General features: G+C 42.3%; 1 protein-coding gene across 1 annotated transcript in view; it reads left to right on the top strand.

Annotated features, from left to right (window-relative positions):
* Window positions 1-532: 532 nt before the first annotated feature.
* Window positions 533-21,982, top strand: part of LOC126334856 (probable multidrug resistance-associated protein lethal(2)03659) — a 276,184-nt gene continuing 254,734 nt past the window's right edge. Inside the window, exon 1 of the mRNA XM_049997525.1 lies at window positions 533-617. The gene's annotated coding sequence lies outside the window, so the exon portion shown is untranslated. The remainder of the gene's footprint in view (window positions 618-21,982) is intronic.

Raw genomic sequence — 21,982 nt, 5'->3', positions numbered from 1 at the left:
CATTATCAAAAGCTTTCTCTAAGTCTACAAATACTAGAAACGTACGTTTACCTTTTCCTTAATCTTTTTTCTAAGATAAGTCGTAGAGTCAGCATTGCCTCACCTGTTCCAACATTTCTACGGAATCCAAACTTATCTTCGCCGAGGTCGGCTTCTACCACTTTTTCCATTCGTCTGTAAATAATTCGCGTTAGTATTTTGCAGCCGTGACTTATTAAACTGATAGTTCGGCAATTTTCACATCTGTCAACACCTGCTTTCTTTGGGATTGGAATTATTATATTCTTCTTGAAGTCTGAGGGTATTTCGCCTGTCCGATATTGAATAATTTTGTAAATTTACGCACATTCCGTTACGTTTTATTTTGGTCCCAGTAGTCATTTCCCGTAGCGTCTCGGTTTTACTGATGCAGCCGGCACCGGCTTATCTCAATCCGCGCGAGGCTCACGTGGTGGGAGTTGCCAACTTGCGCACGCGCACTAGCGAGCTCGTTGTCCATGTCAAACAAACATAAGCAACGCGACAGCCCACAGCTTAGTAGCGGCTCTGACGTCGCAGTGGCTGCAGAAGCAGAGCTGAGTCAGTGTGTGGCGGCAAGTGCATCTGTTTAGACGAAGGTAAGCGTGTAAAACCATAACATTACAATGCTTATCGCACATTGTTGTGGCGTGCAGAATTCGGTGTGTTGCATCTGTAGCTGAAGATCCGGTCTAAATTTTTACAGAGGATAAAAAAGGAATTCCGCTTCCATGTGGATGTGTAGCAATATACCACAATCAGTATTATAACTGCCGAAAACAGGGGTTGGTAATTTTTTGTCTGCTGTAATACGTTTCACGGTTTCTATGAAGTTTCGTGAAGTTTATAGTGGTTTGGCTCTGGCTTGAGCACTATGGGACTTAACTGCTGAGGTCATCAGTCCCCTAGAACTTAGAACTACTTAAACCTAACTAACCTAAGGACATCACACACATCCATGCCCGAGGCAGGATTCGAACCTGCGACCGTAGCGCGCAGTTCCAGACTGTAGCGCATAAAACCGCTCGGCCACAACGGCCGGCTTATAGTGCTTTGACTTGTGGCTTGCTGTATTCTAAAGCGTCTTTGTTTTGGTTTCAGAGGCCAGGTCATTTAATACGAATCCAAAAATCAGCATGTGGTGGTTAGCGAAGGGTATCTAATACCATTGCAAGTTCCTGTTCTACACACAACTACAGTGAGGGAAAAGCGACTAGCTATGTGCTTCCATATGAGCCCTGAATTCTCTCGTCTTCGCCGTCCCTGCGCGAGATGCTTGTTTATGGGAACATGATCGTTCAGCAATCTGTCGGAAATTCCAGTTCTCTAAACTTCTTCTACATCTTTCACAAAAGGAGCATATTCTTCGCTCCAGTGATTCCCATTGGAGTTCACCTAGTACGGTATTTCCGTAAGTGGCGAACCCAAATACTAGAGCAGTCCTGAAGAACAGGTCACAAAAGTGTTCTGTACGCGATCTCTTTTGTGGATGAGCTCGACTGCTCGCACTAAACGACAGTCGAACATTCGCCTTCACTACAGCCGACTTCGCGTGCTCCTTCCATTTCATGTCGCTTTACAGTGTTCCGTCTGGATATTTAATCGAGGTGAATGTGTCAAGCAGCACACCACTAATGCAATATTCGAACGTTAGGATATTGTTTTTTTTCTACTGATCTGCATTAACGTACATTTTTCCACATCTGTAGCAAGCTGCTATTCCTCACACCAAATAGAAATGCTATTCAAGTCACCCTGTGTCCTCCTACAGTCACTTAAACAAGACACTTTTCCGTGGACTACAGCGTCATCGGCAAACATTCACAGACATCCATTAACCTTTGTGTACAAATCTTTGCGTTATTCGAATGGCACCATGAACGGCTACAATATTATAGTCGGTTGATGAAAGAGCGAAATGATCTAGTGTGATGATGAAGTCCCATAATCCGTAACAGAGCATAGGGGATGATGCGGAAGACCCACACCGCCGTACTAGGCAAGGTCCTAGTGGAGGTGGTTTGCCATTGCCTTCCTCCGACCGTAATGGGGATCAATGATGATGATGGAGACGAGACAACAACACCCAGTCATCTAGAGGCAGGTGAAAATCCTTGACCCCGCCGGGAATTGAACCCGGGACCCCGGGCTCGGAGAGCGAGAACGCTACCGCGAGATCACGAGCTGCTGACATCTAGTGTAGTGAGTGTGAAAATCAGTGCAGTTTGAACGGTGCTCTTCATAACTGTACAGAACGTACGAACGGTAAGGGGTGGCCATTATTTTGCTGAAACAGCAGAAACGTTCAGTGTCCTGTGAAAATGTTCTTGGAACTAGCTGTATAACATTCTGTATGTACCCTGACTACATTCTATACAAACAAAAGTTTTCATTTCGCACTACGTTACCCCGTCTTACAAGATTATACCAGGAGAAATCAGCAAAATGATTCCTGTAACATGATTGTTGCTTTTCATGTTTAAATGTACATGAGGCTAACCATTACTGATCCAAACAGTGCTGAATTTCACAACCGAGCTATGGATACAGTCTGCAAAACGCTGTGTGAATAGATGTAGTAGTAAAGAGGTATATATGTAAACGTTATGCCTGTTGTTGCAGTTTTCTTCATTGGAAGCGAAGATAGAAGTCTACATCTACAACTGCACAAATACTCCGCAAGATATCTGACTGAGTGGTGGAGTGTACTTCTCGTACCACACTAATTGATCCACCCTTCCCTGTTCCAATCGCGAACGGCGCGTGGGAAGAATGAACGTCTCGATTACCTCCAATTTCTCGAATTTTCTCCTCGTGGTCAGTTAGCGAGATGTCTGTGGTCCGAAGTAATCTGTTGTCCCGCACTCTCGAAATTTCGATTGTAAACGTCTCAGTGATACGCAATGCCTCTCTTGTAGCGTCTGCAACTGGAGATCGTTGAATATCTCTGTAAAGCACTCTCGCCAACCAAACGATCTTCGTTGGATCTTTGCTACAGGTTGAACATAATGAGCTCGACATACTACAGGGACTGATTCCTGACTGGAGATGGAGGTTGAAATGGTTCAAATGGCTCTGAGCACTATGGGACTTAACATCTGAGGTCATCAGCCCCTAGAACTTAGAACTACTTAAACCTAATTAACCTAAGGACATCACACGCATCCCTCCCCTAGGCAGGATTCTAACCTGCGACCGTAACAGCCGCGTGGTTCCGGAATGAAGCGCCTAGAACCGCTCGACCACAGCGACCGGACGGAGATGGAGGGAAAAGGTTCTTAGAAGATGCCTCCGGAAATGTATCGCTACCACGGTAGATGGTGCTGACGGATGAAAGTTCCACTGACTATGTGGCGTTCCTTGTGTGTCGCGGGCTGTATAACTGACGCAGAGTAATGCAAAATGGTCCGGTATTCGTGACGGGAAGAAGCCGAGATAGTGTTTGTGTATTGCCAAGCAGATGGTAGCGGCTGAGAGGTAGCACAGCCATATCAAAAGAAGTACCCTCACAGACACGAACCACATCGTATAACATTTCAAACCCTTTTTGGGCATTTGTGTGATCATGGCGCCTTTCAGAACGTGCAGGGAGGCGGTTGACTGTGCGTACACTAGATTTGAAGGACCACGTTTAACAGGATACTGAGACGAACCCTAGTACAAACTCCAAGCAAGTAGCCCGCCAACATGGTGTAAGCCAAAGTACGGTTATGTATATCCTACATGACAACCACTACTATCCCTATTACCTGCAACGAGTGCAAGGATTATCAGCAGTGGATTTCCCTGTATGGGAAAGATTTTGTCCACGGTTTTTGCACCAGACCATCAGAATTATAGGATTTCTGCGATCAGTCTTCTTTACCGACAAAGCAATCGTTACCTGAACTGGCGTCATCAATCTGCATAATCGTCATCTGTGGGCTACAGGCGCGGCATGTAGTCACAGGAACTCTCACTCGTCAGCACTACCTACCGTGGCAATGATGCATTTCCAGACGCATGTTCATAGGACCTTTTTACCTCCATTTCCAGTCAGAAATCCGTCCCTGCAATTTTTCGGTTATGTTGATGTTCAGCCTGCATATCTTCTAACAGTTCTTCCTGGTAAGGGTCAGAGATTAACGAACAATACTCAATAGTAGGTCGAACAAGCGACTTACAAGCCACTTGCTTCGTGGTTGAATTACATTTCCTTAAGATTTTTCTTGTGGATCTTTCCCTGCTATTTGTTTTATGTGGTCATTCCACTTAAGATCTCTCTGAATAATTACTTCTAGATATTTTACGGTAGATATATCATTAGTACTGTAGTTGCACAGTAGTGGATTTCTTTTCTTGTGTAGGCGCGACATGTTGCGTTTATTTGCGTTCAGGGTCAACTGCCACAGCCTGCACCATTCATCAACACTCTGCAGATCATTCCGCAAATCTCTACTATCTTCTGGCGTTGCTACTTTCTTACAGACGACCGCATCATCTGCGAACAGTGTTAAAGAGCTTCCGACTATTTCTACTAGATCATTTGCATATATTATAAACAGCCACACTTCCTCCGGATACTCATTTGTATATTTAGCTCCGTTAAGAGAGACTTATTGAGTTCTGTCTGCAAGAAGGTCTTGAATCCAGTTGCAAATCTGGTCCGATACTCGGTAAGCTCAATCTTTTTTACGGAACAGCACCGCGGGAAAGTGTCAAATGCCTTTTGATGTCAAGGAACATGGGATCAACTTGAGCTTCGTAGTTTACAGCGCTTTGGATTTCATGGAAGAAAAGAGCGAACTGTGTTTGCATAATCCATGTTCATTTTTATAGAGTACATTCTTGTTCCCCAGATACGTCATAATTCTTGAGCACAAAACGGGTTCCATAGTTGTATAATAGATCGACGTCAATAATTATGTGCATCTGTTCTATGATCCTTCTTGAAAACGGGAATGACCTGTGCTTTTTTCCTGTCGCTAGGCACCCTTCGTTGCTGGAGCGAACAACGATAAACTGCTGCTAAAAGGGGAGCAAGTACTTTCGCATAATCTTTGTAGAATCTTACAGGTACCTCATCGCCGTTTGTAGTTGCTTTTTTACTCCGCGATTGGTTATCCGTGGTCGTACGGTAGCGCTCTCGCTTCGCGCGCCTGGGTTCCCGGGTTCGATTCCCGGTGGGGTCAGGGATTTTCTCTGCCTCGTGATGACTGGGTGTTCTGTGATGTCCTTAGGTTAGTTAGGTTTAAGTAGTTCTAAGTTCTAAAGGACTGATGACCATAGACGTTAACTCCCATAGTGCTCAGAGCCATTTGATTGGTTATCTCGATCGGTTCCGACGTTCGCACAGTGATTGAAAGGAGGGACCGTATTACGACCTTCCGCAATGGAACAACTTCGGTAGACCGAATTCAGTATTTCGGCCTTCTCTCCGTTATCTTTCTTTTCGGAGCCAGTGTGGTCACTGAATGACTGAATAGATGCTTTCGACCCGCTTACTGATTTTAGGTAAGAGCAAAACTTCTTAGTGTTTTTCTCAGCTCAGTTGACGAAATTTTGCTTTGTAAGTCATTACACTCTTCTCTCATTGCTCTTCTTACGCTCACTTTCGCTTCGTTCAGCTTTCGTTTGTCAGCTAGGGTTTGACTTCTCTTGAATCTGTGAAGAAGCTCTCTTTGTTTACGCAGCAGTCTCTAACACAACAGTTAAACCACGGGGACGTCTTTTCGACCCGTTGAGACTTTGCTCGGGAGATCCTGTGTAAGCCGTACTGAATGATGCTTTTGAATTTTTTCCATTTGCGCTCTATACTTTCGTCTTCAGTACCGAATATTTTATGTTGACGCCTCAGATACTCTACCATTAGTATCCTGTCACTCTTCCTACCTGTCACTCTTCCTACGCAAAAATATTTTTCTACGTTTCTCAACATTCCTTATAATATCCGTAGTCATAGTTGCTATCACAGCCTTATGATCACTGACACCTACCTCTATGTTAACTGATTCGTAAGTTCAGTTCTGTTTGTTCAAATGGTTCAAATGCACCTAAGCACTATGGGACTTAACATCTGAGGTCACAACCCGGCCAGGAATCGAACTCAGACCCAGCGCATCGGAGGCAAGCACGTTACCACCCAGCTAAACAGGCGGACACTGTAGCACTTAAGTACTGTGGAAGGGAATGTAAAACTTCGTGTTTCAGAGAAACTCCGGAAAGATAATATACACAGTGCAAACACTAGCGCCATGGCAGATCAAAGATGACCGTCACTAGAAGTTATCATTGGTGAAATTAATAATCAACGGGTGAGGCAGCATAAGCTCTGGCCCTCTGTTTTTTTTTTTTTTTTTTTTTTTTTTTTTTTTTTTTTTTTTTTTTGACAAAGGGGAGAGTAGGATTCCATGTAGAATTTGAACAAAAATCAAGATCTCAATTTGTAAGGTTACTTGCAAATTTAATTTCAACAGCTTCCATAACAACATTACTCAGATAGCTGGAAGTGCATGCCAGAACCTCCGTGTCGTTATCTTCCATTGGGTACCAAGTGCCAAGACAATGTTCTAAAAGGCAGATCTGCTCGGCTGTTGTATTCGTGCGTACTGCTTATGCTCAGTACACGAGTCCTCCACAGCCGTGACAGTCTGACCGATATATGACATGCCACAACTGCAAGGAATACGATAGACGTCCACGTTACGCAAATCAAGGTCGTCCTTCACGGATCTCAAAAGGACCCTGATCTCAGACGGTTTTCAAAGAGCATAATATTTTCGCAGAATGCGACCAATCCCGTTCTAAATGCTTCTGCGTAAGGCAAAAATACTGAAAAATTTGGTGCCACATCGGTATTGTCATTACTCACCAGGGATACAACTGGCCGATAGCGCAACGCGTATCAGATCTGTCTTTCACTATAACAACAGTGTCGAAACGTGACTTCGAAATGGGCTAACTCAGCTGACAAACTCACAGGGTCAGAGATGACATGGGCCCTGTGAACCAAGGTACGAAATACCTCTTCATCTTGAGCCGGATGGTGACAACTATCAGCCTGCAGATACAAGTCAGTGTGAGCAGGTTTTCTATAAACAGCATGTTCCAACGTACTAGCCACCTTCCTTCTGACCAACGTATCAAGGAAGGGAAGACAGACATTTATTTCAACCCCCATCCTGAAACAAATATTTGGGCGGATTGAATTCAGGTGTTTTAAAAAGTCATTCAAATTCTCACTGTCATGAAGCCAAACAACAAAAGTATCGTCTATATATTAAAAAATAAGTCAGGTTTCAAAGCTGCCAAATTCAAGGCGTGTTCATTGAAATCTTCCATAGACAAACAGGCAATAATAGGTGGCAATGATCTACCCATCGCAGCTCTATTTTTCTGCTCGTAGTACTGGCCATTGAACAGAAAGTAAGTGTAAGTGAACACATGTCTGTCGGATTCCTTGCAGTTGTGGCATGTCTCACTCGTCTACTGGTCAGACAATCAGGACTGTGGAGGACTTGTGTACTGAGTATCAGCGGCACACACGCTTATAACAACCGAGTAAAACCACCATTGCAGAACATTGTCGTGGAACCGGTCATCCCAACACGGAGATTCTGGCACGCACCTACAGCGATTTGGATAGTGTCATTACGGAAGCTGTTGAAATTAAATGAGCAAAGAACCTTATAAATAGAGGTGGTGGTTTTGTGTTTAAATTCTGCATGGTATCTTGCTCTCTCCCTTCTCAAAACAGAAAGAACAGCTTACGCTACCCCACTCGTTGATTATCATTTTCACTACCGATAACATCTGACGACGGTCGTCTTTGATTTATGATTGTTCAATTGTTTACAGTGTGTGTTTTATCTTCCCTAAGTTTCTCTGAAAACCGATGTTTCAAATTACCTCGCACAGCGCTTACCTGCTACAGTTTTGCCTTGAAAATGGCAGGGTCTGAACAGTGTATAAGCCGCGAGAAACTCAGGTCTGACGTTCAGGTAACCTATGTGCAACACATTGCAACAGATGTGACGTAGAAATCAATCTGCCAGCCCGCATATGGAACCACTAACATTTTCTGTGTTAAACAAGTACAGAATAAATTGTTCAAATGGCTCTGAGCACTATGGGACTTAACTCCTAAGTCATTAGTCCCATAGAACTTAGAACTACTTAAACCTAACTAACCGAAGGACATCACACACATCCATGCCCGAGGCAGGATTCGAACCTGCGACCGTAGCAGCGGCGCGGTTCCGGACTGAAACGCCTAGAACCGCTCGGCCAGAGCGCCGGCGTCTGTTTGTTTCTAGGAGGTCTAAGACGTTTCCTTCACGAGTTCGTTCTCTCATTACATGCTCGCAGTAATTCAAATAATGTCAATTCCTTCCGCCGATTTCACGCGATTCCTTACAACCACCTTCTACAATGGCCGATAGTCCCTCTTCGTCAGTACTTGAGGTCCGTTTGGTCTTGGTTTAGCTGTAGTCCTTCCTTGACGTTTCCGCGTCACAATCACTTCACCAATAGTCGGGTTGGACAGCTTTAGAAGGGTTGAAATGTCCTCGGTGGATTTGTTACTCACGTGGCATCCAGTGGCTAGTCCACATTCGAAGACATTCAGCTCTCCTGCTGTTCCTGCTTCTCCGCCTCCTCTTGTACTGGCCGGTCCGCCTTTCGTTATATCTAGTTACTTAGAGGTGTCCGGATACGTTTGATCAGATGGTGTACGAATTGAACTCCGCCTCTAACCCGCATCAGCTCAGATTTGGGATATGCCCTTGACTGTGCTACTGGAAGAGCGGATATTGCATAGAAAGGTTAATTAAAAGCATATAGTTTTGCATCTTGATATTTTTCATATTGACTAATCTACTAGATTTAGGTCGTGTTTAGAGTAACGGATGCAATTACTATAGCTTCAGTCTATCAGCTCGGTGGGAAGATGGCCGAAAGGTATACGGTCGAACTATTAGTTCATGAAATGACGTTTCTCTCGCTGCATGCCTGAAAGCTGATGGATGGGAATATAGATTGTTTCCGGAATTAGTCATTATTTCCGCAATGGAATGTCCGCTGTGTTAAAACATCTTGATCGTAATTTGCCAATCTAAGGGAAGCGTCTGAGCTGGAATTTGGAATCAGGCTCCCATTTTTTACCGTCTGGCTGCATCAGTAAAGCGTACACTCCACGCCCCCACACTGGTAAGACTACAGCGATTCTACCATGCGAAAAATTGGGCTAAGAATAAACAAGTGATATCAGTTATCACAACTTATTGCACTAGAACTGCCGTAAAAATATACACTTTCGCAACAAGAGAATTGGTACTACACCCTGAAAAAAAAGAAGAACTTGCTGATGTGGATGCATAAATTTAAGCAAAATTTTGTTACATCAGTTCAAGGGGAAACTGTACTTGATATCATTTGTGATAACTTAATCCGTTCGGGATACATGTATCTGCACTTTCGGAATACTGTATACATACTCTGCGATTTAGCATGCATCTGACAGCTTTCGAGTCGTTCACAGTGCCAGTTCACTATATCTGCTCTCTACTTCACAGTTCCAAGTCTGCCGCAAGCACAGCAAATAATGGCACGTCACTGCTTTGCCGCACGTCGTTCTTTTTGGAGCTAACGGGACTTTCGAGGAGGCATCCAGATTGCTGAGTCACTGCACGCTCTCGCGATAGGCTTGCAGCTAGCGGCTTCAAAGCCCAGCTATGAAAGACGTGTTTTCATGGTTGAAATTGAGGCAGAAAGACAAGGAAGATCGCCAGCGCGCGATTTCTGATCTCCAAATTGTGTCCTGGATTAATTTTTAACTCATTCTACAGTCTTTTACGAAAAAAGAATATGGAAAACTGCTGAAGGTGGTTTATTCGCCGGAGAGGGACATCGTAAAGTATGTCTTGCAAGAACAGATTTTCCTTAAATTTATCCCTGGGCTCTCACACATCCATATGCAATGAGCAGAATTGTCATACTTCACGAAGGAAGAGTGTTAATGAATCCCAGTTTCAAAAATCGTTCTAAAGCAATGGAGGTGAACCACACATCAAAATCGCCCAGTAAGTAAAAAAGTAAATTTCAACGATCGGGCACAATGTTGACCAGAAGCCGTGTCATCCTCTGCCTTATAGTGTGACTAGGATGCAGTAGGGAAGGGTGGAGAGGTGGACAGATAAAGTAAGGAATAAGGAAGTTCTCAGCAGAATAGGTGCGAAAAAGAATGTATGGCAAATATTGACAAGAAGGGGCAGGATGGTAGGACATCAGTTAAAACATCAGGAAATAACTTCGTGGTACCAGAGGGAACTGCAGAGGGTAAAAGTTGTACAAGAAGACAGAGATTGGAATACATCCAGTAAATAATTGAGGACATAGGTTGCAAGTGCTACTCTGATATGGGCATGGGGTCAGTACACTGCTCTCCCAGCGGTTGGCACCTATTCAGACCTCTGAGACGCTGCTTCTCGTTCATGTAGCTCCTCAATTGGCCTCACGTGACTGAGTATATCCCTTTCCTGCCCTCCTACCAGCAAAAAAATCACAGGTCCTCCATATGGTAAGCATACAACTTCATCTGCGTCAGCTTACGTCATTTGATCTCCTCTGCAGGCTAAAGGCATCCCTTTGTGGTCTTAATACATATTGCTACTGTGTGTTTTCTAGTGTCTTCTACTCACCTTCCGTTACCTCGTCGTCTCGATGTAAATCTTTATTAGTTCCGCAATAAGTCTATGGGCGGTGATTGACGGCCTGTCCACAAATAAAGCTCTTCAATATTCGTCAGAAACGAGCTTGTGCGGGTACCATTATTGATACACTAATAAAAATATCGACATCAGCAGCTCATTTTCTTGTAATATCGTTGGCGTTCTTGAAAGTTAGGTAGCAGGTCTTAGTGCAGAATTGGCTGGAACGCTGCTTCAATGGGTCAGACAATCATGCAGGCGAGTGTATGTTTCGCGTTCTTTTTCATTGGTGCTATGCATAGAAGCAGTCTGTCCCTAACTGAAAATCCGATTATTGTAAAGGGGATTATGTGCCAGTGGTTTTTTCCTCCTCCTGAAAGAGACAGGAAGATGTGGATTTAAAAAATCCGGTGGAAGATCTGGTAGTTACAAAGAAGACAGAGTTTGCAGCCTGCATTTTCCTGAAGATGCAGTTATTTGGAATATGTGAGCAACTAGACCTAATGATAATTAACTATTAACAGCTTGCAAAATATTTTATGGATTACAACAAACATGGATATTGATACTGAAGAAAGACGTATTATTTTTTAGGTTCTGTGCTAGTAGTCCCACGTAAACAGGTGGATTTGGGAAGTGGTGCTGTTCCATGCTTATTACCAAATTTGCCTAAGTATTTGTCTCTCCTAATGTTCCACATACTCAGAAGTCTGAAGAAAAGTTCACTGAAAACGTGAAATATGTAGAGTGACTCTCAGAAAAAAATTACAGTTTAGATGATATTCCAAAAATCGAGGAGGATTTAACCATTGGCTAATTACGAAGCACAATGATCATTTACCCTGTATGAAATTATAATTTAACGAATTTCTTTCTATTACAAAAGTGTTGAGCTTGAACAATAATTTTGAAACTTATATACAGGGTAATTCAAAAGAAAGAACTGACTTGAGTTGTTTATTACAGACAAACTGTTACAGATAGAAACACATTGCGGGTGTCGCTTGATAAATTCAATGTTTTATGTTCAAGCACACACTGTAACATACACTCAACATTAGCACTACGCGTTGCTCGAGAAACATCGAAACAATACTCCACTTCATTCCACACACGAAACAACAGGTCCTTGTTTACTGAAACGAAAGTTTCAACAATTACGTTTCTCAGACCTTTAATAGCAGCTGCCGTAAGTGGGACAAATACTCACGTATATGTACCTCTAGAGAGAAAAATTGCAAGGTATGTGATGAGGCGATCTGAGAAGCGAAAAGCAAAGAACGTCCACCTCTTCCAATCCAACGCTGTGCATGTTGTTAAGATAAAGCCGCACCTCAAGGTGAAAGTGAAGCGGGGCGCCGTTGTTCATAGAAATGAAATCATTGGAATCTTCGTGAAACTGAGGAAACAAGAATTTTGCATCATGACATTCCTGTCCCAGTTTCCTCCGCAAAAAAGGACCATAAACTTTGTGAACAGACCCAGAACACGCCACACCGTCGTTTGAGGACGTTGAAGTTCTTGGCCTACCCGTCTCATGGATTTCCGAGTGCTCCGAGCGAACGCATCTCGGATACGCTTTACATTTTCACCAAACGTGCATGACCAACCAGTGCTCTTATCTTTGCAATACAATCAACTTCCAAATATTTTGTGCCAGTCGTAAATCTACTTGTGCAGAGGCAGCTTCTCGCTGAATGGCGGAATGCACGTTTCACTTGAACATTGCAGTGGATTGACTTCGCGAAAACTACAACACACAAAATGATTTCTCTTATGATGTAGTCGCCATGTTGCTACAAAGAACAGCGCAACTGCATCAAAACTTTGAATCTTCCTCTACCTAGTGACATAAGAATGTGTTTCCATATTTTATAGTTTGTAATAAACAACTGAAATCTGTTTTTCTTTTTAAATCACCCTGTAGTGTATGATAATGTAAACATAGAAGCTAGTAGGTTTCATTGGATTTTAGAATTACAACTTCTATCCAATACATATGCTAAATTGAAAAATTTATTAATCACTATTAAAAATATTGTGGGCAGAGAAATTAGCTTAAGAAAAATGTATGTAGATTTCAGAATTACTAACTGAATGCATAGAAAAATGTGAAGATGATGACGAGACAATATGAGATCTTAAGTTCATAAATGCACAGCTGAGGATTTCTTCAGTAATGTTTCTCACTGCTTACAGTATTTACTTTTAATTCCCAGAAATAAATTTTTGCAAGAGTTGAAAATTACTGTTTTGCCACATTCACACCATTTGAAAAAGTTTAATTTCTCGGGTATTAACAGTGGAATAAACGAATCTCTTAAAAAGTATTCATAAACTATGCTTGAACACCTTGAACTATATGAAAATTTGGTGTGTTGTTGACTGGATGCAATTTTTGTGAAACCAAAAATTACATACAAAGGTAAGAGATTGGTAGGGATGGCCAGTAATTTGATGGATATGAAGCAGCTTCTACTGTCCAGACATTCATAATTAAATCAATTTCGCCTAATAACAAGAATATAGTGGTATTAGCTCCTGCAAAAACTTTGATGGTAAATTTTTACCCTGACAACAGTGATTATCCTAAGAATACATCACGAAATTTGTTGTAATGTTGTATATATCGTTACTGATAATAGTAACATCAATGTCACGCTATATAAAATATTATGCAGTGATACAAGAACTCATGCTTACATTGCTCATCCATGTGACAGCAGTAAAATTTTTTTCTACTTTTTGATTTAGTGCTCTTCTCAAAAACCTTAGAATTAAACTTAAAATTGTAAAGCTTGCTCCTGGCCTTTCATACAGGGTTTGTTATCCAAATACTGTACTTATTGTGCATCTGTCTGACGAGAACACAATAGTTAAGAGTATCAAAATTAGTAGGGATTTATGTTGAAGGCATTAAAGAGTGATTAGCAGTCATAAGAAACGGGTAGGTGACAGTCTTAAGGATCCTGAAAAAGAGGGTTCGTTTAAGGCAAATAAGCGCATCCCATCAGCATGAATCAATAAAACCTCAAGTATTTGCTACTTGGTTTCAAAATTGGGATGTTATGATTGCAATCGTTTCTCCCAAGAACTGTGGGAAATTCAGCATAGAAACATTTTCAGCTTTATTACACACCATTGAGACATTAGTGAAGGTGCATGAATATCTGATCAGTGGCTTAGGACTGCTTACTGTAATGTTAGGGACATTGTGTACAGATTACTTACGGCAGATGTTGGTAAAAAATATAGAAGAATGAGTGATTATAATTACAGTGTTTGAGTTCAGGTTGAATGTCCCTAACAATATTCACGATATTAATACTTTCTGTTTGCAGAATGTAAATGTTGAACTATTTCTTCCTGAAGTTGTAGCAGAAACAGCAGGAATGTATATAGAGTGCTGTGATTTAGACTTTATTATATTTGTTGCTGGTTATGGTAGCTTTAAGGATTGTAATAGATTAACGTGTGTGACACTTAAAAACCTTATATGTCCAATACTGCTCTTATCTTTCGATTGCCAGCGGAAGTTACATACCTTAGCAGTTTCAATCACGGATTTCTAAAATACCACTCTCCAATCTTAATAGCTGAAATTGAAATCTGTAGCTACCAAATATTTCAGGTTCTTGTTCCTCACAAATTTGGGACAATGCTTGTAAAACTTCATAAGCGCAAGGGATTTAATTTAAAGTACTCTCAAATATCCTGTGATTGCTGTAGATCTGTAATGAAAATTTCTGGCAATAGTATAGACGTTTGGGCGAATGTGCTACTAAATAACTATTAGGATCGAAGCCAGCTCTCGTATCGAAGAAATAGCTCACAAAACTGCAAAAAGCGTTCAGTATGAAGCAGCTGCAAAAAGACCTAGGGGAGCCCCCATATACCCCCATATACAATACTGGCACTGTAGTGATGTAGGACAGTCGAAAACTTAATCATTATATTGTTCTATTTCAGTACTAGTGTAGTAGGTAAAAGACTAACAACCCAAAATTGAGTGTTTCCAGAAAGATACTACGTTTTTTACTTGTTCGTCTTTAACCTGACACCCTAGAGTCGTTGACTAATGTTCTATAAATTGTGTACCATATTTTGTTGCATGCATTTTACCATTTCTTTTTATTGTATACATCTGTCTACGCCATATTAAATCGTATACTAACACGGAAGCTAATTACGAAGTAATTTAATGTAATATGTCTTATGTACGCCAAGCAGAGCGCGGTATAATGTCTGTCATTGCACGTTTATGTTGTTAATTTCCAAAGTAAATCATTTAACAAATGGCTCTGAGCGCTATGGGACTTAACTTCTGAGGCCATCAGTCCCCTATAACTTAGAACTACTTAAACCTAACTAACCTAAGGACATCACACACATCCATGCCCGAGCCAATATTCGAACCTGCGACCGATGCGGTCGTGCGGTTCCAGACTGTAGCGCCTAGAACCGCTCGGCCACAAACGGCCGAGTACGATTCCGGCACCTCACTGCCGACTGAAAGCGCGACGTCACAAAGCCGTCTATGGACTTGAGTTCACGAAGACAGAGCAGGAAGCTACAGCGCTGGGGAAGCCCCCGGAGACTGCGCGGGTTTTTGCAAAGTGAAGCCCACTTTACACCGAAGGGAACACAAGCGAAAACGTGTTCGCAGAAACAATGCATTTGCAAGTGCGCATCACTTGACTTTACTCGGATACCTGTGAATAAGCATTTACAATGGAGCGCACGGAAAGGAACACCAGGAACGAACATCAAAGCATAGACCGTGCAATGTTTTTTTTTTTTCCTCTAGCAATGTCACGGCAATGTACTTAACTTATATTCCGTAGAGCCCATTATAGCCACGACGAAGAACAAAAAAGTACAACTTGGCATAGGAAAGGAAGAATTTAGGTGTCTCAATTTGTTCAGTAAACGCGATATGCTTAGAGGTAGCGCGCTTAGTACTGGATTGCAGCTCCAGCTTTCCTTGTCATTAATCCAAAACTTTGCACGCATGTCGGTTGACGCTATTCGCTGGCTTCTCTTTACAACTGGGAAGGAAATTTAAAGGAAGAATGCAAATGACCAACGGGACCTGATCGCAGGCTGGCATTTACACTCTGGCTATTAGCAACTGGAGATATTTACGTCAGTGATTGTTTCGCATTTCAGTAGCTGCTTTATATCAGACAGTTTGTGATGTCAGCAGTGACATATGCGAAGCGCTTCAATGATGTTATTAAAGAACTTTTAAGGAATATAACGTCAATAAAATATGATTAATGAATCGTGAAATATACATACGGCCCGTTTAATTTGTTAGAGGGCAAATGCCATAATGTCGGGTAAAGTATTTTTTATATGAATGCGTGGTGTCTGTTGTTTCGGACATAACATAAGGACCAGACACCACACAGATCCCGCAGCTGTTATACATTATATGTAAACTGAAGGTGGAGAAGGGAAGAAAGGAAAGGAAAGGAAAGGAAAGGAAAGGAAAGGAAAGGAAAGGAAAGGAAAGGAAAGGAAAGGAAAGGAAAGGAAAGGAAAGGAAAGGGAGGAGACCACTACTGTCAGCAGGGGAGACGAGTGAAAATGTGTACCGGGTTCGAATCCTGGCCCGGTACACATTTTCACTCTCCGCTGATTCCGCGTAATGTCCCGTTGCAGCTGACAGCACTGAGCCCCTCCCTTCCTTTTCTTTTCTCCCTTTTCCACCTTCAATTTACATATAAAATATTTTTATTTATCATCAAAAACCTGTACCATTACAGTTATACAACTCCCAAGTAATTTCATACCGTGAACGTAAGCGACGAGAATGATCGGGTCTTACATATTTTCTTAACAGCTTAATGCGAGGATGTGCTGAAAAATAATTCCTCCGAATTATTTATGTGAAAACTCTTAAAGGTCTTTAAATAAAACAAAAGTTATTAACATTCTATATCTTTATTCTTCATGTCTACATATTTGCAGCCTTCTGGCGATAGAGGGCTCCGAATTTGTAGCGTCTAACATGGCGGTGCGTAACATAACTACGTCGGTATACGAGAAACAGCGTACTGTAATCGAGTATCGAATTCGAAGGATTCGTCTACTCATGGAGCACTCTCTCCTTCAGCCGGTAGTGCCACATTACGCACGAGCGCTGATACACCTGCAACAATCCGACGCCTTGACTTCACTGTCATCTATCATTCTCAATATAGTCCCGACCTGGTTCCATCCAATTTTCATCTGTTACTGAAACTTAAAGAACACCTTCGAGGACTTCACTTTGACAGCGATGAAGCGGTGCAAGCAGAGGTGAGGTTGTGGCTCCGTCAGCAAAGTCAAACATTCTATAGTGCCGGTATCAACAAACTGGAGCGTTTGAAGACTATGCTGTAAAATAAATATGTACAGCTCCCCGGCCGCGCTCTTGGCTAGCGCTCCAAACGCAACGATTGTGTGATGGTTTGTGGGCGAGGAGGGAAAGGAAAATGAAGGCTATAGCCGGACGCCCCCAATGCAAAGCAGTCGCCTTGTCAGACGGCAGACAGTTTGGTGACAGATCTGCTTGCGTTAAATAAAATTTACGTTCTGCGTTGGGAGTGTAATGGTGTCTGTGCGGCTGTAAATAAAAGAGAGAGAGAGAGAGACAGACAGAGAGACAAATGTGGAGAAGCCGCGTCCTTCAATGCCGAATGGAAACTGCCTGCCATAATGCAAAGTGCTTAATATGCCATCGCACTATTAGGAACTTCAGAAACACTTGTTGGAACGTCATTACAGTATCAGCCACAAATGCGATGATGCATTTGTGTTTTGATGAACGACAATGAATTCTGGCTGAACTGAAGGTGGCCATTAGGGTAAAAAACTGAATTAATGGTAAACAGATTAGTGATAAAATATTTCATAGTCGGCATCAGTTATTTGAATTCATTAAGCGTCTTAATGCACGGGCAGAATCATTCGGCAATACATGTGCTGGACAAGATTGATGCTATCAGACAAAAACTAATCCTGTCGAAAAATCGGGTTCATAACATGGAACATTTCCCTGAACTCAAGGGAGACATTTATGGAGCAGACGTGATTGGCTACATTTCCGTAAGTGAAGCATTCCATCGCAAGTTCTCATAGAAACTACAAGACACTGCACGAATGGAGACTGATATCTCTTTATTTGCCAGGCTGTTCTCGCTGTTGGTTGCTGATGTTTCTCATTAGTTCCAACTTGAGCTGAAAGGCGTACTTTGTAGCAATCGTTTCAACGGCATCTTAGCCCAAACCAGGTATTTACAATACTTTGATGAAATGCCATGCCAAGAACAAAATTGTCCACTGCACAGACGAGCCACTAATTCCAATGTTAGGTTCAACACGTGTGTGTAATCATTTTCTCTTTTATTATGCAACTGACAATGCCCCGCCAACCTTGGCGTTTAACAGATTTTAATTTGTCAAACTCTATGTGATTGACTATCACGAACCACAGTTCCAGATATATTACACATTCTGAACTCGAAATGTGCATAAATTTATAAACATCACAACTCAATGTTAAATGTCGATATGTTTGTCCCACTGTCCATGTGCCATCGTGTTCCAGTCCTCATGAATGAGTTCAAAGTGTACATTTCTCAGTCCCTAGCATGTAAAAACCAGTAGCGCCTGGTGGCTGTATTTATCAATTTAAATCAGATTTTTAATCACGTTCTTCATGGTGACAGAGGGACTCCCTAAGTACCGCGATCAACGGACGATATGATAAGATAGAAAGTTGCTAATTACTGTTATTCTCAGATGAATGAGTACGTTATCAATAACTCTAGCAGTTTTTCGCGATCTATCGCAGATAAAAGATCGTAAATTGATCATAATTCTGAAACATATGCTACATCAAACTTTAAACCTTTGGGCAGATGAGCAAACAAGGACGGTTCTGAGGTTAGAGCAAATAACTCTCCCACAGCTGTAGTTCAGATAAAAATTTCTTTATAAAAATCTTAAGTTTTGCATGCAATGAAGAATTATTGCTGTTGTCGTCGTTCTTATCAACATAAACTCTTTTGATAAATATTAGTTGTAAATATTGAGACGCCTTTTTCTCGCTGCACAATATATAATTTCCAGTCTCGTTTGCCTTTTGTAAGGCATCTCCATTTTAATACTACTTATGGTATTTTTAGATTTGAATCATTCAACAAAACGTCATATTAAAAACGAAACCGTTTGTTACTACAGAAAAAGTACTCTGAATAAGACTTAAAAAAGGCGAAATGCATCTGGATATTAGATATATAGGAGTAAGAAAAAAGCGATTGAATACATATAACGAATATTTATAGACTGAGGTGACAAAAGTCTTGGAACAGTGATATGCACATATACAGATGCCGGTTGTATCACGTACACTAGGTATGAAGGGGCAGTGCATTGGCGAAGCAGTCAGTTGTTCTCAGGTGCTTCGTGTCAAAAGGTTTCCGGCGCGATTATGACCGCACGACGGAAATTAGCAGACATTGAACGCGGAATGGTAGATGGAACTAGACGCATGGAGCATTCCATTTCGGAAATCGTTAGGTAACTCGATATTGCAATATCCACAATGTCAAGACTGTGTCGAGATTACAAAATTTCGGTATTTCATCACACCACTGACAACACATTGGTCGATAGCCTTGACCTAACAACCGAGAGCATAGACGTTTGCGTGCAGACCCCACGAAGCCATTGATCCAAGTTGTCAACAAGACACTGAGCATGTTAGTGGTGGCTCCATAATGGGGTGGGCTGTGTTTACATGGACTGGCTCCACTGGTCCATAGATCGATCACTGACTGACAATGGTTATGTTCGGCTACTTGGAGATCATTTTCAGCCGTTCTTAAACTTCACGATCCCTAATAGCGAAGGAATTTTTATGGATGACAGTGTGCCATGCTATCGGACCACAACTGTTAGCGATAAGTTTGAAGAACATTCTGGAAAACTCGAGAGCGAATGATTTGACCACCGAGGTCGCCCGATACGGATCCCATCGAACATTTATGGGGCATAATCGAGAAGTCGGTTCGTGCACGAAATCCAAGGGGGGTAAACAAGAGGCGGCTCATATGAATGATACATACGTCGCTCTGTCAATTTTCTAACTGCAGCTAGAAAGTTAAATTTAAACTACGACACAATCGGAAACGGGGATGAATTTCTCTGACCCATGCCCAGATGTCATCACAATCGTCTTACTCCACCTTTTAGGTGTAGGGTACCTGTCAAAATCAGGTTTATCTCTGAGCTGGGTAACACCACTGCATGTGAGATAACACTGCCCTCCAGGCAAATGCCTACGTACCAGCTGCCGTTGTTGACTGTGAGCAATTCGCCATTTGATCCCACATCTAACTGGGTTAATGCCGCTAACTGACCTGCCAGTCGGAAAGGAAGCATGCTGTTGCTCATACTCTGACAACAGTATTGCAGTAAGCAGAACAATAACAAGAAAATAGCTAAATAAATATTGTTTTTCTAGCAAATTAAGATATTTATGCGTCAGTAAGTGAGTTTATTTTTCTTTTTTTTTAAACTAAACACTAACGCCGCGCTGACTGCCACATCACTAGGGACAGAGGGAAGCTTACTGCCATTTAAACGAGGAAGCGGACATGGCATAACGGTTACGTTGTTGTATGAACCATCTGGCATTCTCTGCTTTCGACAAAAAAGGAAGCTCTTGCGTAATGATGATCAGTCATGATTTGCAATTACCTGTCGTAAAATACCAATCAAAAATAAGCTCTCTTGACCTCAGAAAAATAAACTAAGACAAGACATCATATCGTGTTGGTCCACTTTCGGAACACAATTCAGCAGCGATTCTGCATGCGATGGATTCGACAGATGCTTGGTAGCTTTCCGGAGGTATGTGGAACGAGATGTCTACCCACAGGTCACGCGGTTTCCGCAAATTACAAGTATGCTGGCGCACGGTAGCGGCCCATTCGTGTTCCATCCGGTTCAGATCAGATTAATTTGATGAATAACACGTGAACGTGAGCACATTATCATGCTCCTCAAACCACTGCAGCACGATTCCGATATCTTTAAGTGGACCGTTACCCTGCCGGACTACTGTAAGCGTAAAGGGAAGCAGGTGGTCCACAATAATGCTCACATAGTCCACAGGTCCCATAGTGCCCTCTATTCCTACCACAGGTCTCAGATGAATGTCCCTCATAGAATACACTGCCCTCAACAACCTGCGAGTTTGGCACGAATCTTGTTTCGAGCACTCATTCGCCTGGATAACTGCATATCCGAATATGATCATCGGCATGGTGCAACAAACGCGTCATACGACCAGGTGACACGTTTCCATTGATCCACGGTCCAATCTCGATGACTCCACTTCTTTTGCAATCTTAACTGACATTGTCGTTGGGGCAACGCCGGCACACGTAACAGTCGACTGCTGCGGAGCCCCATTTTTAACAGTGCGCGTGGAACGGTGTGTTTCGAAACTCTTGTCCCTACAACAGTATTGTACTCTGTCACCAGATCTGCTACAGATCGCCGCTTATCCTATTTTACACAGCTGTCATGCAACCCCCACGTACTGCGGCGAGGCGTGGATATTCAACACCTTGTCACAGTCTCGTGGTTTGACTGTCATTCTGCTTCTTGTCAAAGCTGTTGACATCAATAGATTTTCCCATTTGTGGCAAGTGTCGCTGTAATTGCATCACATCCTTTTTTGCTCCGCTCGTATACTTTCCCCATCGCTTCATGCGCCTGCAACGCTCCCAGACAGTGTCGCGGTGGGCAATGTTTCTACCCGTATGTAAATACACTACTGGCCATTAAAATTGCAACACCAAGAAAAAATGCAGATGACAAACGGGCACTCATTGGACAAATATTTTATACTAGAACTGACATGTGATTACATTTTCACGCAACTTAATTGCATAGATCTTGAGAAACCAGTACACAGAACAACCACCTCTGGCCGTAATAACGGCCTTGATACGCCTGGGCATTGAGTCAAACAGAGCTTGGATGGCGTGCACTGGTACAGCTGCCCATGCAGCTTCAACACGATACCACAGTTCATCAAGAGTAGTGACTGGCGTATTCTGAAGAGCCAGTTCCCAGTTCCTCGGCCACCATTGGTCAGACGTTTTCAATTGGTGAGAGATCTGGAGAATGTGCTGGCCAGGGCATCAGTCGAACATTTTCTGTATCCAGATAGGCCCGTACAGGACCTGTAACATGCGGTCGTGCATTATCCTGCT

The sequence above is a fragment of the Schistocerca gregaria genome, chromosome 2, assembly GCF_023897955.1.
Source record: "Schistocerca gregaria isolate iqSchGreg1 chromosome 2, iqSchGreg1.2, whole genome shotgun sequence".
NCBI lineage: Eukaryota > Metazoa > Arthropoda > Insecta > Orthoptera > Acrididae > Schistocerca > Schistocerca gregaria.
This window is presented reverse-complemented; position numbering and strand designations above follow the sequence as displayed.